Below are 19,761 nucleotides of genomic sequence, written 5' to 3'. Positions count from 1 at the left end.
GTAGGCACTTTATAAATATAATTTGTTAATTTTCTGTTTAGCATATTTTTTCAATTCTAAGGCTTTCTTAGTGGGACATGTTAGCAGTCTGAAATCAGGATGTGTACATTGTAATTCCAGTGAACATTTCATTGAGTGTTTCCTGTCTGTTTCATCTCTCAGTTCCCCACCTCCACCTCCCATCCTCACCCCCAGTACCAAAAGGCTGTTACTGAATCTATGTTGCTTCTTGGACATTTTAGAATTGATGGTATGTTCAAAGTGCATGCTTAAATGGTAGATGGCTGTCATTGACTTGGCAAAAATGAGGGAGTGAGAATATTGTCTGGACAAATAAGGCAGAACAAGAGTTCCTTTGATTTCCAAACCATTGTCTTCCCCCATCCTCTTTATTTTGAATGTAGCTCTGTGTATGTCTGACAAGTGTGAGTTTGAGAAGACTTTTCTGCAGTGTCTAAAGGAGCAAAAAAAACCATATCAGGTACTTAAAATTATCTCTAATATTTTAAAGTTATTTTAGTAAGCTGATGAGGTCAATTAGTTATTGGTGCTAGAAGGAACACTTTTCCTTTTGTCTAGAGATTAGGTTAAAACTTAGAATCTTAAAATGTTAAAGGGAATTTTTTTTTTTTTTTTTTTTTTTTTTTTTTTTTTTTTTGACAGAGTCTGGCTCTGTCACCCAGGCTGGAGTACAGTGGCGCAGTCTTGGCTCACTGCAACTTCCACCTCCTGCATCCAAGCAATTCTCCTGCCTCAGCCTCCCAAGTAGCTGGGACTACAAGCACATGCCACCATGCCCGGCTAATTTTTTTTTTCTTTTTTGTATTTTTAGTAGAGATGGTGTTTTGCCGTGTTAGCCAGGATAGTCTCCATGTCCTGACCCCGTGATTCGCCAGCCTCAGCTTCCCAAAGTGCTGGGATTACAGGTGTGAGCCACTGCACTCGGCCTAAACAGATAATTTTAAATGTTGTCCAGTCCAGGCAAAGTTTGGATAAGGAATCTTGCCCTCTAGGACCCTTCTTCTAGCTTTGGGTTCACAGTTCTGTTTGATAATTTCTCAGCCTGATGAGGAATTTAGAGATTATGAGAAGTTCTTAGACTCCCTACCCATTACTTTTGACCTAAAAATACCAGCATTTAATCCAACTGAAATTTTCTGGTTGCTATAAATGGATTAAATTGCTTATCCCTCAGCAAAATGTTCAAACCTCAGTTGTGCCACCTCGTAGCTTTGTGACTGGTCACATTACTTAATGTCTCTGAGCCTTAGTCACTTACTCAAGTCATTCAAAAATGATTGTTGTAAATGAAATGTGCCAGCACTAGCCTAGATGCTGAGTATACATTGCTAAACAACACAGACACAGTTCCTGCTCTTAAAGAGCTCTGCTCATGAGAATTCATGAGAATGAGTTGCCAATTGCAAAGCAGAAGATAAGTTCTGTGATAAAGATAACTTCAGCTTGGAAATGAGGGCACATGGTGCAGGCAGGCCTTTCAGGGAGATTACATCAAAGCTGAGATATGAAGGATGTTAGTAGAAAGGCAGTTAAGAGGAATTCGAAGTGCTTTCATTTCCTCCACTGTAAAATGGGGACACACCTTCCGTATTGGGACATAGTAAGAGACAGAGACAATAAATATAATGCATCAGGAATGTGCCTGATAATTCAGTGTAGGGCCAGAAAACACGTATTAAATGTATACTACTTTAGGCGATGGGGTTGAAAAATGAGTAGGATGCTGGCCCTATCCTCCTGGGTCTTGGAGGCCAGAAGTGTAGCTCTAGCTCCCTGTATTGTCTCTGTTGCTCTTATCCACTCTATTGTACTTGCCTGTTTACATGTCTGGACCTGAAGTCCGCCAGCTTAGTGAGGCCGGGAATGCTTCTCTCTTGCTCACTGCTGTACCCTTGATGCTCCCAGGTTCCTGGTGCCTGTGGACTTTTATTCATCTCATCTCCTTCAGCAGATGTGGCCACCTCCACTTTCCCTTTCCTTTCCAGATCACACCTGCCCAGCAATCAACTTCCAGTGCCTACATTTATCTGCCTGAAAGTTTTCTCTGGCTATTGAGGCCCATTCAGCTCATGCAAGAGGAAGGGAGGCGGGAAATGTGAGGGAATGAAGCCTGCCTCCAGATTCTTTCAACAGTGTCAGATAACAGGTGGTGGAGAAGTACACTAGCTCCCTGGCCCCTGAGTGAGACAGCTCCAAGGTGTGTGTTCTACACTGACTCCCAGAATCTCCCCAGTAGTATTTAATTCTAGTCACTCATAGCAGAAACTTGATCAATAATTTTCCTTCCATTGACTGTTTTCTCTTTTGTCTTACTTCCCCCACTTCCTTACCAGTGATTCCTGGGATTCCCCCTCCGCCATGTATACTTCAATCCTTGTCTCAGGGTCTGTTCAAAATAAAATGTCCCATAAGCATCTAAATCCCTGTACTATTTTTAGGGAATGTCACTGCCTGTAAAGAGCCTGTCTCCCATGATGGAACTGAAAAGGTCAGATGCACTTGCATCTCCAGCTGTCCTTGCAGCCAGGGTTAGGCACTTGACCTGTGCTTTGCCAATCAGGCACACCAACCCCAGTCTCTAAACTGGAAGCTAGTCATGAAGAGGTAGGAAATGCCCAGAATTGATTCTGTTGGCAGATGGTGGAAGATAAAACAATCTGAATGGTAGCTTCCAGAATCCAGTGTTGGTGACATGTGGTGCAACCAAAGACATGGAGCATGGCAGTAATGTTGGCTTCGCCAGAGCACTTCTACTTTGAGATTTTTGAGCAGTGCCCCTTCCCTTGTGGTCTCCCAGCCTGGTTCTTCGATCCTCTCAGAGATTCTTTGAGCTCTCCAATATCTTTATAATATATTTATTACCTGCCAAAATGTCAAAGTTTGTTTCTGTAACTTGTCACTAAGAATGCTATCTGTTTGTACCCATCAAGATCCAACTGGGAAAATAACCTCCTAGGTCATTCAAACAGATTGGTTTTAATGCAGATACATGGCTAAAAGGGTGGCAGAGAAGCTGGAAAGCTCTGCAAGGAGCAAGGAGGCAGCCCAGCGATTAGTAGCAGCTGGATGCTACTATCACCCTTAGGGTGGCGGGACAGCGAAGGAAGAGCTTGCTGTTTAACAGGACGTAGAACCGCAGTAGGGGTTGAAATGGCCTGTAAGTCAAAAGGTGGTTGACATGTACATGTAATAGCAGCTCAAATACTTTTTGGCTAAATGAATAAAGAGATTAATCAGGGAGAAGGCTGAGACCAGAACTGCGTATTATACCAATTCTCAGAGGTTAGGGGAATAAGAAGATTCCCTCTAAAAAAAAGCAATCCCAGGAGGAAAACAGGCAAAGGTAGTGTGTCCTGGAAACCACAGCTCTGAAATAATCAAATCTGCCAGACTCTTAACTGAATTTCTACCAAACAGACCTCTGAATTCTTCACTGAGTCCAGACAGAGGACTCAGAGTGCTTATCCATAAGCTCTGGGCATCATAGCTTCTACTCCAGGCTATTCCCTGGGTAACTTGTGTTATTAAGTGAGGATAACAGTGCTTGCCAATTTTACTTGGGCAAGATGAGAAGCAATGAATGAGGAAGATTTTAGAATACTTGGCAAAAGAAAGAAATGTGTCACAGCAAGAATCTTAATTAATAAACTAGAGATAAGCACATTTACTCTCACAGTTTTAATTTATGGACTATTCTATATGGCTTACATGAATTAAAGGAATGTATTACCTCTGTTAGTGACAGCGCTGCCTTACTGCATAAGAGAAAGCAATGATCTGTGTTTGAAGTTTATGAGAAGAAACATAAAAGTCAAAAGGTAAGAGCATAGTTTTTTTTTCTTTCTTTCTTCACTTATTTATACCTCTTTTAGTAATAATTATTTTAGTAAGTATGTATATATACGTTAAAATCATACATTCATGATGTATAACATGATGTTTTGAAATATGTGTAAATTAAGCTAATTAACATGCATTATCTCATACTTTTTTGTATGTGGTGAGAATATCATCTACTCAGCCATTTTCAAGTATATAATACATTGTTATTAACAATAGTCACCATGTTATTCAATAGATTTTTTGAATTTATTCCCTCCTATCTAACTAAAACTTTATAACCTTTGGTCAATATCTCCCTACTCACCCTTTCCCCAGCCCCCAGTGCCCACCATTCTACTCTTTGCTTTTATGGGTTTCAAATTTTTAGATTCCACACATAGGTGAGATGGTGCCTTGTCTTTCTGTGCCTGGTTTATTTCACTTAATATAATGTCCTTGAGTTTCATGCATATTGTTACAGATGACAGAATTTCTTATTTTAAGGCTGTATAGTATTATGTTGTGTATATAGACCATGTTTTCTTTATTGCTTCATGCACTGATAGACACGTAAGTTAGTTCTGTCGCCTGGCTACTGTGAAGAAAGCTTCCATGAACACTGGAATGCAGATATGGGGAAAAGGTATAGATTAGGCACTCAGACAGACCTCATTTTAATCTCAGCTCTGCTGCACATTAGCCTTGTGATTTTAAACGTATTTCACAGTGAGTTTCAGCTTATGTTTAAAATGGGTATCATGATAATAATTCCTGGTTTAGAATTATGATAATTTTTATGATTGTGTGGGCAAAGCTTCTCCCATCATGACCACAAAGAATGGGCACTTCATAAATATTTGTTCCCTTCCTCAATCTCTCCCCTTCCCCTGCCCCTGCTTTTTATTTTTTTAAACCATTGCTCTTACCTAGGGGACAAAGTAAGAAAGTAAACTAAAATGCTTTTTTTTAGGAAAAAAAAAGACTAGCATGAATTGGTTTTATAGAGAAATGCTTAAAGGATTGAAACCCCAAACACCATTCTCCTGCTCATTATTGAAAGCACCAAAATCCATGGGAATTATAAATCCAGAGCCATTTGGCTCAGAATTTTACATGTTAAAAAAATTCATCTGCACTTATTTTGCTTCTTACAAAATTATCACTTCCCATAGCTGCCTTAAAAAGTCTACTTGCTTATATTGTGTGTGAGATTTCATGCTTAGGTGGTGTCTTGGTGTTTCTGTGACCCAAGCAAGGAGTTCCTGTCACTGTGTCACACTGTTTCTTCCTGACACAGCTGGAAATATGATTGCCTCAAGGCCTGTCACAAAGGACTGGACCTTTGCTACAGGTCAGCAATAGCAAGGAGTGTTGCCAAGATACAACACAAAACAAGACCTTTAGGTCTCCCTCTGGGTTTCTAGAACAGCTGTCTCTAACTCAGCTGTTGAAGTTCCAACTCCTTCACTGAAATCCAAACACATCTGTCCCCCAGACGGGAAAATACCTAATAAATTGTTTTCCTCCATGCTGGCTCATCTTGTGGTTTTATGTGGCTCTTAAAGACAGTGTGAGGGCTGAGGACCTCCACAGGGCCTGCCCAAGACAGAGGCACACCTGGTGATGGGTCACTAATGTCGAAAAGTGTTATGACACCTGGATGTTCACAACCCTCAGGCTGTTCACAGCTTGGCATGGCTGTAACACATCACGTGGAGCTCTGACAAATTCAGGCCTCACTTAAATGTTATCCTTATCCAGGCAACCTGCATGCCTTCTCTTTCATTTTTTAAATTATTATTTAACTGAATCCTTTTTTGTTCTTTTAATTTCAGAGCACCACAGGGATATTTATCCCTTTATTAATATGTCTGTTATCTGTGTTTAAATGTCAAGTTTTAGTATTGTGACTTGCTGTTTTAGGAAATATTATTTCAAAGCAAAATGTAATCTTTTTTTTTTTTTTTTTAAAAAAAAGATCATAGTGTCAAGCCAAACTTAACTTATGTTCTAGGCAGAAGAGGTAAAAGCAACAAGTTTTCCCTCCTTCATAATTAGGTTATCCCTGCAGGTTCCTTTTCCAGACAGGAAAAACCCTTCCAGGGTAATGGAGACTCATGTTACGGGTTGGTGGAATAGAAAGTTCTTCCCTTCCTGGTAATGTTCACTGGCAGTGCAGACTCAATGGTGGGTGCTTCCACCACACCCTGTAGTCTTGAGACCCCTCTTAGAACCTGGTGCTCTGGAATCACTGCAGCAGCACCAGGTCCTCCTATACTCCCTCGTTCTTTACCTCTTCCTTTATTTATTTATACTAACCAAATGGCCATAATTAACCAAGTCCTGTTCCTTGAGGATTACTTCAGATGTGTTTAGCCATTTATTTTAATATCTAATTCCATATTCTAAATAGAATGCTACCTCTACACACTTCTATTATGGTAGATAACAATTTCTCCCTTAAATCCTTTTGGTCTTCCTTTATCCTTCCAGTTTATTACATCACAATTTTCAGGGTTTGTATTATTGTGACCATGGAAATGTTTTCTGTTGAGCCAAGGAGCATACTATCATTACAACTCCTTTCTTGTTCAATTATCATTTTTCCTAGAGCTGATAATTTACTCATTTTTAAAAAGAAATGACTTGGTTTTCTCTGTACATGTTATTGTCTTTGCTTCCCCTAACATCCGGCAAAATTCAGGACACTGTTTTCAGCACAGTATCAGTACCACATTTAATTTTTTTATAATAACTTTATAAGATAGGTAACTATAATCTATGTACACATGGGAAGCATGAAACACAGAGAAATTAATTGGCTCACATAAGATGGTAACTGGCAGAGCCAGGACTCGAACCTGGGCAGTCTGGCTCCTACACTCATGTTCCCAAGCACAAGACATACAGCACCTGGATGTATACCTGCCTACACTAGCAGCTGTACCATTTAATCCAATTAGTTGAATTTTTTTTTTTTTTAACAGAGCTCTTCCTCCTCCGTATGCCTCTGGACTCTTGTTGCATCTGTATTGCCTGTTTTCTAATCCTAAGTAGAGCTGTCAAATTAAGACTTGTTTTCATTATTTTCCAGGGAATTTCTTTCATCTTCCTCCTGTGTTGATTCCTTATTTTCTGGATATCATTTTGTCTTTCTCGCATTAAATGAAGCTCATCTTTTAGAAGACTTCTTGAGAAAAGGTGCGTGGGTGGTCAAGATTTCTTAAATCTTAAATGGCAGAAAACATTTTTATTTTTCCTTGCTAGTACTGAGTATTTACTGCCATTTTATTTTTGATTGTGTGTATGTGACCTATTGTTTCCTTTCTTGAAAGTTTTACTGTCTTCCTGGTGTACTGAAATTTTACAACAGAGCTGGGTCTTTTGCATTTATTGTGCTAGGTGCTGAATAGGCCTTTTCAATATGGGGACTCATGTTCTTCAGGTCCAAAATTTTTTCCTTAGTCTTTTTCTTGATATTTTTTTTTCTAGATCCTATTGGTAGGATGTTGGGTCTGCTGCAGTGGGCTTTTAGTTTCTTCTATTTTGTCTTCTATTTTTTTCTTAATATTTTGAGATGTTTTCTTACCTTTATTTTCCAAATCTTACACACACATGCACACATAGTTTTAGTTATCATATTTAAATTTCTAAGAAAAAAATTTTTTAATAATAACCTCCACTTATTTCTCTCTTTTTCCTACTAGCTTCCTGACTTTAAAGATAAATAGCTTATCTTCTATCTCTGAGGTCATTAAATATAGCTTGATTAAAGTTTTCTTCTTTTAGTATATTGCCTCAGTTTCTTTTGAGTTTCCTTTCTTCCTTCCTTCTGCTTTCATGTGTGTATTTTTTGTGCTGGAGGCTTTCTTAACATGTCAGATAGTTCTTGGCTACCTGTTCATATTTTAAAAGTTAGATGTAAAAAAAATGCCGATAGAAAGTTCTGTGCAGTAGGACTTGGTGTGTGGCCTGTGAGGCACACTGTGGAATAATTGGTTGAACTGGCTTTTTAATTTTGAGATCCCTATAGATCAGTACCTATAGGTCTTCATTATTAGAAACAAGCTACAAAAAGTGAAACCAAAAGAATTAAACTGCCATGGACAACCTAGTGTTTTTGTGTAAGTCTATGAGGTAAAAGTGGATAGCCTTTGGGTGTGTACACTAAACTTACTGAGTGATACCTACAAATTGCCTTCCATGATGAATAGTAACTTTCACCTGGAGTTTAGAAACCACTAGAATCACTAAGAGGACCTGTTATTTTCTATATGCCTTCATCATTTTTTGCTCTGTTTTTTTTTTTTTTTTTAATCTAACTGCTCTGCTGTTTGACAGAGAATTTTACCACATGCCAAACACAAGGTTTTGGGAAAGTTCCTCATATTCCTATGTGGCATATCTCTGCTCCTGGGCATGGGGTAAGTAAGCATTTGGTGACCTCTCTGCTTATGTTACCTGGTACCCTGAAGCTCTGGCAGAATTACTATGAGACCGTTCACCTTGGCTCAGCCTGAAATCTACTCTGACAGATTTATTGGCTCTTAAACATTTATCCAAGCAGAATGTCTAAACCAATAGAAGGTTTCACTCTTTTGCACTGCAGGGAGAGAAAGAGAGATGAAAACTGTGAGGGGTGAAACTCCACAGAGATGTAACTCCACCCCAACCCCATCCTTGCGTATTTACCAAGAAATGGAATTTATCATTTCTTTCCTGTTTTAGGTCTCTTTTCTATCAGAGTTTTTCTCAGTCTATTGGTGAAAAGCACATTGAGGAAAGGATATTAACAAGACCAATCAATAACTGCTTATTCCTTTATAGCATATTTGTTTTGTAAGGGAAAATATTGAATAAGATATGTAAGAAAATTGCAGTCTTCTCTAGATTTTCTAAGAATTGGGATGGAGAAAATGGTTTGAATTTAAATAAAATTGAATTTAGAGCAATAAGGAAAACCATGTAATGAAAACCAGATACTAATATTATCTATATTTTATTGATGAGAAAAATATAGCTTAGAGAGCTTAAATGACTGGGCACAGTTTACTCAGACGGTAAGTGTTAAAGTTACAGCCCAGTCTCAGGTTTCAGTTCCAAAGGTCATGTATTTCTGTTGAACGAGTCAGTAGTCTACAAACCTGACTGACACAGCTTTCTAGCTCTACCTGCTGAGCACACTGACATGCTTCTATGTGCTGAGACACATAGAACTGCTGGATAAAACAAAACTATTTTGCATACAAAGCCGATAGAGAGACAGGTATACAGAAAGAAGAAAAGAGAGGAAATGTCCATGTTCCACAGGTAAGGAAGAACCTTATAGCCAGCATGGTAAATGCATGAGCTGATGCCAGAACAGTGAAGAGGGTATCAGACATGGCCGTAGGACCCAAGAGCTATGAGTTGGGCTTTAACACACATATAGAATAAATGACATAACCTTGGGCCTGTGAAAGGTAAGGACTTAGAACTGAAGACCTGCTTGCCTCACACAAGGGGACTACAAAACAGATTGTTCATGTACTAGAAAGCAACTGGTAAAATTCTCACTGATTAGATATCTGGATGAGAAAAAGTTTCTCACAATAAATAGAATTTTAAAAACCTGTGCTGGCTGGGAATGGTGGCTCATGCCTATAATCTCAGAGCTTTGAGAGGCCAAGATAGGAGAATCACTTGAGGCCAGGAATTTGAGACCAGCCTGGGCAGCGTAGCAAGATCTCATCTTTACAAAAATCTCAGAGTTTAGGATGAGTTCATGTCCTTTGCAGGGACATGGATGAAGCTGGAGACTATCATTCTCAGCAAACTAACATAAGAACAAAAAACCAAACACTACATGTTCTCACTCATAAGTGGGAGTTGAATAATGAGAACATGTGGACACAGGCAGGGGAACATCACACACCAGGGCCTGTCAGGTGGCGGCGGGCTAGGGGAGGGATAGCATTAAAGAAATACCTAATGTAGATGATGGATTGATGGGTGCAGCAAACCACCATGGCTCATGTATACCTATGTAACCTGCACGTTTTGCACATGTACCCCAGAACTTAAAGTCTAAAAAAACTCAGAGCTCTGTGAGGCCAAAGTGGGAGGATAGCTTGAAGCAAGGAATTCAAGACCAGCCTGGGGGACAGAGCAAGACTCTGTCTTTACAAAATATAAAAATTAAAAAAATAATTGGTCATGGTGGTGCACCTATAGTCTTAGCGACTTGGGAGGCTGAGGCAGGAGGATTGCTTGAACTCAGGAGTTCAAGGCTATAGTCTTCTACGACTGAGCCACTGTACTCCAGCCTGGGTGATAGAGCAAGACTCTGTTTCTGAAAACAAATCTGTGCTGTGCATAGGTATAGAATCCAAATTTTATGCTATTTGCATAGTATAGGAATCTCAAATGGATATATTAATGAAAATGTCATAAATACTTCAGGCTAGTGAAACTCATGGAGTTTCCAGAGGAATCAAATGTAAAACTTGTCTAAAATATTACTACCACATCTTAAGGTACACAGGAATGCCACAGGGAAGAAATATTCTAGCTGAAGATATATTCACAATGAAAAAGTACAAACCAAATAAAGAGTCCAAATATGGGAGAGTCAGCAGACACATATGAGAGAAATAGCACCCTAAGAACATGAGATAATGTAACAATCTAAAACTGTCTAGAAATAGGTATATTTACACTCTTAAAGAGATAGAGAGGAATAAAAACTCTCATGAAAACCCAGGACATTAAAAAAGAACAGTAACATCTGGAAAACAACCAAATAGAACAATTCAAGATAAAAAAAAATCATGAATAAAATTAAACATAGTGACCAACTTTAAGAGCATATTGGGCACGACTGAAGAGAGAGTTAGTGATGTGAAAGCTGTATCTGAGGAAATTACCCAAAGTGCTGCAGAGAAAGATAAAGAGGGCTACAATCCGAAAGAGAAATTAAAAGATATGGAAGATTAAAGTTACAACTTAGGTCTAATGGAAATTTCAAAAGGAGAAAATGGAGAAGGGGCAATATTTTAGTGAAAATGGCTGTGAATTTTCTAGAACTTATAAAAGGCAGAAGCAGATGGAATTTTCCAGAACTTATAAAAGGCAGAAGCAGATTCTCAGATTGAAGAAGCACACTGAGTCCTGTGCATAACATAAAATCTACAGCTAGATGCATCATTTGAAGTGCAGAACACTGAAGACAAGGGAATTCTAGTGGAAGAGCAAGTGGAGAGAAAAGACAGTATATGAAGGGACAATTATTAGAATAACAGGGGACATCAGCCTAACAGCAACCAGAAGACAAGTCTGACCAGTTATCAGGAACACCTGAAAAGCACATTAAAATACAATATTATGGTTCTACTCCATACTCCAAGGTAGGTTCAGAAATACGCATATTAAAAAAGCTTCTTGGATCATCAAGTATGTTTAAAAACTCTTTTATTCCTTACCACCATATACATAAGCAGACATATATGTACATATACTCACACACACTGATCTCAAGGCTTTAATTTACTTTACAGCCTCCCCCACTGAAAAAACGAAGGAATTGAAATCCTCACCAAGGATAATTTTTAAAGCGTATTTTTCCCCAATAATTTCTAGAGGAGCTATGCTATATGGTGCCAGAAGTTTATCCAAAAAGAACAAGGAAAAGGCATACAAACATCTTTGACCTCACAGTTCCATTTCTGCCTCCATCTTCACTAACATATGCATGATTTGGATTGAAGGACATGTTGTTCTAGCTAATAATTCCAGAATCCTATGTGTTTGTGTGACAAGATGAATGAATGATCCCATGTGGAACCTTTGGCAAGATATGCTTCCTATCTTACTTGATATTTCATATCAAATACAAAAGGACACCTTGACCTGCCAGTACCAGAATTTAGTCTACTTTGTCTTTATAGACATCTGTTCTCAGATTAACAGTGGTTTATATAATTGCTATAATAAAGGATAATTTTTTTTTTTTTTTTTTGAGACGGAGTTTCGCTCTTGTTACCCAGGCTGGAGGGCAATGGCGCGATTTCGGCTCACCGCAACCTCCGCCTCCTGGGTTCAGGCAATTCTCCTGCCTCAACCTCCTCAGTAGCTGGGATTACAGGCACGCGCCACCATGCCCAGCTAATGTTTTTGTATTTTTAGTAGAGACGGGGTTTCACCATGTTGACCAGGATGGTCTCGATCTCTTGACCTCGTGATCCACCCGTCTCGGCCTCCCAAAGTGCTGGGATTACAGGCTTGAGCCACCGTGCCCGGCCTAATAAAGGATAATTTTATATTAAAGTAATACTGGCTATAATTAGAACATTTATAATAGTCATGCTTTTTGAACTAGTAGCAATACCTCCAGGAATTTATCTTAAATATCCCAAACATATACATACAAAAACCCTTCATCCCTAAAGATGTTCATTCCAGTGTTAAATATGATAGGTAAAACTCTGGAAGTCTCTAGAAAAGTTGGAAGGCAATAAGATCTTGTTATACTGTTCCAAACACAGATAATAATGTATTTTTTCTTGGCTTGAACTCCTCACACATATACTTTGCTTTTTTCCCTTTTAATAGAGAATGCTTAGATAAATAATGGTACATCCACATGACAGAACTATGCCAGTATAAAAATTATGCTTTTAACAGGCCGTTCAAAAAAAGAAGAAATAAAAATGTGCCATATACACATAAAGAAATACCTAGCCTCATTAGTAATGAGGGACATAATTTCTTATTTATATCAGAATACATAAATAAGAATACCACATAGTTTTTCTTTAATGATTAATACTAGCCAGTGTTGGTGAAGTCGTAGAGAAATGGGTATCACTTTGCTGCTGGTAGTGTAAGTTGGTATATACTTTCAAGATAAAAACTTAGTAGTATGTAGCCAAAGCCTGAAAAATTCATGTAAATTATTTTTTGCTTAGCAATTCCATGGGGTGGGTGTGTATGTGTGTGTGTTTATATATTTTTTTAATTAGGACAAGTATAGCACTTCTTATGTTATGAAAAATTGGAATATCTTAAGTGCCCAAAAGTAGAAATTATTTAAATAAAAGTGATGCTATACAATAAGATACAGTTAGAAAAGATATTCATAATACATAGGTAATAATAAAAAATTACAAAATTCCATATAAAAAACAATAATTTTGTTAAATTATAGATAAGAACACATAAAATGTCAAGAAAAAATGTAGTAAGAATTGTTAATAATTATCTCTGAGTAGTAGAGACGATGGTGGTTTTTATTTTCTTTGCTTTTTGCATAGCATTTTCTTTTACATTTTGCAATTAAAATTTTGATATTTTAATAAAAATAAAATATAAACTTAGGTAATAAAAGTTTTTTTAATAAGATGAGATAATGCCAATTATGCCAAAAGATAAAGATTGCTTTACAATTACAACTAGGTAGGAATGTGTACATTAAAATAAAGAAAGAAAAAAAAGGAAGGAAGAAAGAAACGGAATGAAGGATGAAAAGCAGGCAGGCTGGAAAACATCTCTTCTAACCAGTTTTCTTTGGCCAGTAGAATTTGGGGCAAATATTTTCAACTCTCATGAACTTTTATACTTTCTAATATATTATTAATTTTATACTTAGAAAAACAAGAAAGAATTTTATTTTTTAAATGTAAAATTGAACTTAACGAAGTAATCAGCATCTTTCTGCCATATTTTATTTTATTCACTTCTCTGCTATATCAAGTCTCCATTTTTAGGCCTAACATCAAGTTTCTGGGCTCAACCAAGCCACCACTTTAGGGAAATTTACATAAAATTTCTCTACTGAATTTATTATTTCAATCAGTGACAACAAGACTTTCTAGAATCCTCCTGTGACTCTAGCAGGGAGCTGAGCAGGATTAGACCTTGCTCATCTCCACTCAGCATTCCATCTCTGTCTCCAGAGGGGATGGAAAGCTGCTATGAGATCTTGGCACCACTTGCAGACTCTTGTTGTAGTGAATTTGCTTTTTGGCTTGAACTCCCCTCACATATGCTTTCCCTTTCCGCTTTCAAGCAGAGGGCTCCTTGCCTGCACCAGTCTGGATGTCAGCAGGTGGCCTGCTGGCCTCAAAAGCTTTCTGCATGAATTACTGTGTGTGGTTTCTGCACATTGAAACTTGGCACCCACACATACACATACCTCCCTTGCTCCTTTCCCCTCTCCCTGCCCCACTCTGTATCCATAGAAGCCATCCAGATTTTTGGCTTGAATATTGGGCCAAAGCAAGACTTTCCTCAAAGAATCACCTAGTTTCTGTTTGTTAAGATACCGTACCTCATTCCCCTTTCCAGACAAACCATGCGTTCCCATCACTTTCCAGCTTGTAGGCTCTCCTTCTCCATTACAAACTCCATATAACCACCAGAAAAAGTGGATCTGGTCACTCAATGTCTCTAGAATCTTCTGTAGCTCCCCTTACATTCAGAATTATGTATGTATTTCTTAGGTGGTGAACAAGGTCCTTCATGATAGGATCCCAACTTATCTACTCAGCCCTCATCTTTACCACATATTTCCCACTTTTTTTCTGTGGCATAACATGAGGTTTCTGGACTTTACCTGCTTTCTCACCCATCTCTGCTTTTCCATATGCTGTTCCTTTTGCCTTTGCACTTTTTCCCCTGGCCAATGCCTCCTTATCCTTCAAAAGTTCATTTGAGTGTCATTTCCACTGGAAAGCCTATCCTGACTCCACCACCTTCCCCTGTACCCCAATCCAACTTAAGATACTCTTGTGCATTACTCCTACAAATGAGGAATAGTATTTGCCAGTAATCTCCGTCCTTCACTGGATTCCAATGTCCTTGCAGGCAGAGTCAGGGCCTTTTTGTGGTTTTATTCTAGCACCTAGCCTAGGTTTCAGTAAATAGCAAGCACTCAAAAATGTATCCAGCAATTCTGCTCATGGGTATAATCCCAATATTTGCAAGACATGTTCAAGAATGCTTACAAAAGCATTACTTGAATTAATCCCAAACAGAACATAATCTAAATGTCTAATGTAGAATGGATAGTAAATCATGTCACTTTAAATAAATCCTATACAACAATGAGACTGAATGAATTACAACTACATGCAACAACATGAATGAATCTCACAAACATAATGTTGAGTGAAAGAAGCCAGACATAAAAGAGTCAGTGATGTACAATTCCATTCATACAAGCTCAAAAGCAGGCAAAAGTTGCATTCATGGTATTAGAAATCATGACAGTAGTTACCTTGAAGATATAGAGTAACTGATGGGGGCAACTGGGAGCCCAGTAATGTTCTGTTTCTTGATCTGGGTGCTGAATACATGGACATTGTTACACTGTAAAAATTCATCAAGTTGTATATTTATGATTTATGCATATGTCTGTATTTTATACTTTCATAAAAATTTTAATTGAGAAAAGTTCCCTTTGTGAAACATATTTCTCTGTGGCGTTTAGGATAGTGATGTAAATGGAGAGTGTAAGTTTGACTCAAGTCCATTGCCAGCTTGGCTGATGCTCTTTTCCCCACTCAGAATGGTGCTGCATGGTACAAGAGAAAAGTAAGAGAAAATCCATTTTCCTAGACAAAGTTTAGCATTTGCTTTAAGGAATGTGATGGTCATGGCAGGGATGGAGTCAGCAAACCATCATGGCATGTAGGTACCTATACAACAATCCTGCAGGATGCAGGATGTGCACATGTACCCCAGAGCCCAAAGTACAATAGGAAAAAATTAAAAGGAAAAGAAAAGAAAGAAATGAGATGGTCAATTGTGTCAGCAGGTGTTCTTTGCATAGTTTGACTTCTCAGCTTGAATTTCAGAAAGTGCAAATGATTTTGGAATAAGTCAGAGTATAAACAAACAAATTAGAATTGGAATTTTCTTCTTTTCTTGTTATCTCCATCCATCAGCTCTTAAGGCTTCTGTCTTCAATGGGAATAGGCTTATTGGCTTGCACACATCAATCAAATTTGTCACAGACCTCATTGATTCACATTTCACCACTGCAGTTTAAAATTGGTTTTCCTCTTCTTGCTACAAGAATTGTCCTTAATTATCAAAATTAATGACTTTGAGCTGGTGAAGTTTTTTTTGCTTCAAATTTTAAGAAGCCTATAAATATCAGACTATGGGATATTAAAAAAATACATTTTCCCTCTTTAAACAAACAGATAAATGTGGAGAAGGAGCCTGGAACTCTTGTCTCTGAGATGGCGTCAGTCATCTTGGCGGCTGCCTTCTGCAGCCTGCGCACTGGAGCCAGTCCAGCCATAGCTGCCATAACTCGCCGGATTTCTCTCTCACATTCCGTAATAAAGGACTTTCAATGTCTGCACAGATGGGAATTCTGCTGCCACCTTCTCATTTCACATTTCCTGCACTTTCTTTCCAAAGCACTCGCCTGCCTGAAATAGAATCATAGTTTTTTTCAGTCTACGTGTAGGAATTTAGTGGGAGAATGGACAGGGTATCTGTAGCTCCCTATAATTACCACACCATGAAGTAATGATTTCCTGTTGACTATAAGGCACTTAAAGGAGGCAGAAATGTGATCAGAGGTTTTACAGAGAACTGCACACGATTTTCTTTCTGGAGATGGCTGGAAAGGGCCCATGAAGAGGCAGGATGTCAGTGTTGACCCCGTGAGCCTTTAGGAAAGAGGAGGCAGCAGTCTTTTCCTGGCCTGCCACCTACTAGACCCCTCATGAATCCCCTGCCGTCATGAGGTCTCTTCCCAAAGGGATATCCCCTCATCCTCTGCCTTTTTAAACTGGATTCCCACAAGGATCAATGTCCGTGTTTCTCTCTGCCTAGTTGAATTTTCCCTATCCTTCAAGACTGTCTCAGATCATACCTCTTCTGGGAAACCTTCCTGAATAGCTTGAGCTGGAAGTAATTTCCCCTATGTCTGAACACAGAGCCCCTAATGATTGCACATTCTTGTGTTGCCCACACACAAAGATAATATGCAGTAATAAAAGCTAATGAAACAAATGACATTAACTGAGCACTTACGTGCCAGGCACTATCTTTTCACTTTACATGTATGAAGCCAGAATTCTTACAGTGACTTTATGGGGTAGGTTATATTATTATTCCCATTTTACAGATGAGGATCCTGAGACATATCGTGATATGATACCTAATCAGATCAGAAGCTCCACTTACCATCTCTTTGACTTATTGATTTGTCTCTTTCACCGCACAAAGCTCAGGGCCTTGCAATCAGTAATTGCTTGGCTAATATTTGTCTATTAATGTGCTCAATGGAACTTGAGACCATGAAAGTAGAATTTGAAAAACATTTCTGATGGTCAGATATGCTACTTTTCATCTTCTGTCAACAGGGAAAGACTGTGAAATGAAATGGCTGGGGTTGATAAAAATCACCATAACAAAAACAAATCCTTAGTTAATATGCACTGTATGCCAGATGCTGTGGTAAGTGATGTGTGTTCATTACATTTCTTAATCTCAGGTTTTCCCCCACTAAAGGATCAGAGAGAGATTGAAAAATGCTTGCAATGAGATCAAATAAAGATGAAGGCAAAGGGAATACAAATGTTTTAAGTTAGAAAAATCCTAAGTTTAGTTATTACCCCAAAATGAATGTTCTAAGGATCCTCCTTTGGTAGTGAGACACAAGTTTGACTCTAAGTTTTCTAGTGTTTATGGCAAAAGCAGACGCACAATCAATTATAGTACCTACACACTAAGATAAAGACAAACCAGCTATTTGAAGGTAGCACTCATAAATGTTTAATCAAACCATTTCTTCTTACAATTCTCAACATAGACCATTCTCATCTTGCAGAAGAGCAGAATGGTAAAATCCATTCTAGGAGGAGGCAGATTATTGGGCTTCAGTATGCAGTTGAGTTCGGCTTAATGTACGATATCTAAGAGCTGGATGGACTGTACATGTTTCAGAAAAATTCTCTATGAATATTATTTCTCATAACCACTGTGTCATACTATCTGTGCCAGACAATTATCCTTCCCCTTTCAACTAAAAGCTGCATAGGTATTTTGGTATAACTCTTATTAACACCTTTAGAATTAGCATGCCAGGAATAATGTTTGGAAAACCTAGTCCTGTAGGCAATATGGAACTTTAAAAACTGACTTTTCCGTGGGGTAAATGAAATCCAAACTCCCTTGTATTATTTATGGTACTTTCCACAACCTGATCTCAACCTGCTTTCTAGACTGAATTTATTGTCCTCCTGTTAGCACCTTCGTGCTTCCTTCAAACCAGTCTCATGAAAACACTCAGTGCTTTTACTCATTGAAACCTCATAGACACTTCCTAGAAACCTCTCTTCTCTTTCCCTTCTCCCCTGTTTCTCCACCTAGTGGGTCTTGAAGGATGTCGCCTTTCCTGCAAACCCCGATTCCATCTAACAATTAATTTTACCCTTTACTAGAGTCCTACGGCATCTTGCTAATATCACATTTTATTATCCTCCTTTGTTAGCATCTCTGATTTTTCTGCCAAACTGTGAGCTCCTCCAGGGTAGAATGTGTTTTATTTACCTTTGTATCTCAGCACTGGGCACATAGTCTGACCTGGACTCATTTCACCAAGTATTTATTGTTTCCTGCACTGACAAAGCGAGCTGGGACAATTCTTATTCTAAGATGCTGCATTAAAAACAAATGTTACTCCACAGGTGACCCACGTATGTTTCTATTATTCTCTGAAGCCGTTTGGTGCTATGCAGATTGATTAATCCATATTATTTGGTATAAAAAGGATAATGTAGTAAATGAGTTGAACTACACATGGAATGCACTAAACTCTTTTTTTCTCAGTATTTTCCAGATTTGAAAAGCTCCAAAGGAAGCTATACCTGTATGTTGCCATTTATTTCAAGTTTTTTCTCTTTTTGTGTAACATCTGTCATGCCAAAGAATTTTGCTTGTGTTTGGTATGCGGATGAATCACTTCAGCCACCAATAAAATGTACAGCCCTTACAAGTAAAACAGAGCAACTATCCCAGAAGACCTTGACAATATTACAGCAGAGCTAAGAGGTGGGTCAGAAAGAAAAAAAATGACTTCTTTCTAATGGCCTGACATGAATAGGACATTTAAGAACTAAATTACCAAATTTTACTGTCGTTGAAAGGACCTATTTGGGTGAAGGTCACAGTAAGTATTGTGCAAATCTAATCTTATTTCTGGACTTCAAAATCTTTTAATCATTCATCCATTACAAAAAGTAATATTATAGACATTCAGAGCCACATAAGCACTGCACAAATATGAAATTTTTCATAAATAGAGTTTCAAAAATGTGTTGAGCAATGGAAATATTTTGGGTATAGAAATTGGAAATAGTATTTGAAGAGTTACTTTGCATCAATTTGCTTATGGTTAATATTAACCAGTTGAACAAAGTTAATGCCATGATGGGAGGGGAACAAATCTTGGGGAAGGAATATTCTCATCTTGCAAAGTGTCTGCCTCAAGAGATGCCTCCATAATGTTTTTAGACAAAAAATAGTGAACTAACTCTACAGGCCCAGAGGGTTCAAGGATTCTGAGGACTCAAGGTTCTCAAATTCCTTCATCAAGATGTTCTTATCCTATGTCCCAGGATCCCATGTTCTTTCCCTATCAAGGCTCAGACTTCAGAATATGAGGTTTAGTAGAACTTCAAATTGCCTTCTCTGCAATTTGACTTCTCAGTTAGGTCCTGGGACTGATTTTTAAGCCAGTAGGCCTTAAGATCACATTATCTGACTTCAAATTATGGTACAGAGCTATAGGAATGAAAACATCATATTAGCTTAATAACAGACACACATACCAATGGAATAGAATAGACAACCCATAAACAAATTCATGAATGTACAGTCAACTTATTTTTGACAAAGGTGCAAAAACATACATTGGGG

The 19,761-nt window shown here is 38.2% G+C and overlaps 1 long non-coding RNA gene across 1 annotated transcript in view; it reads left to right on the top strand.

The window, feature by feature from the left end:
- The first annotated feature begins 13,173 nt into the window (after window positions 1-13,173).
- The window catches only part of LOC116559850, a 35,734-nt gene continuing 29,146 nt past the window's right edge, over window positions 13,174-19,761 (top strand). The window contains exon 1 of the long non-coding RNA XR_004272655.1: window positions 13,174-18,894. This is a non-coding gene — a long non-coding RNA (uncharacterized LOC116559850). The remainder of the gene's footprint in view (window positions 18,895-19,761) is intronic.

This window comes from Sapajus apella, unplaced genomic scaffold (assembly GCF_009761245.1).
Source record: "Sapajus apella isolate SASKATOON/1434 unplaced genomic scaffold, GSC_monkey_1.0 scaffold24, whole genome shotgun sequence".
Taxonomy (NCBI): domain Eukaryota; kingdom Metazoa; phylum Chordata; class Mammalia; order Primates; family Cebidae; genus Sapajus; species Sapajus apella.
The sequence above is the reverse complement of the archived record's forward strand: the minus strand, read 5'-3'. Positions and strand labels throughout refer to the sequence as shown.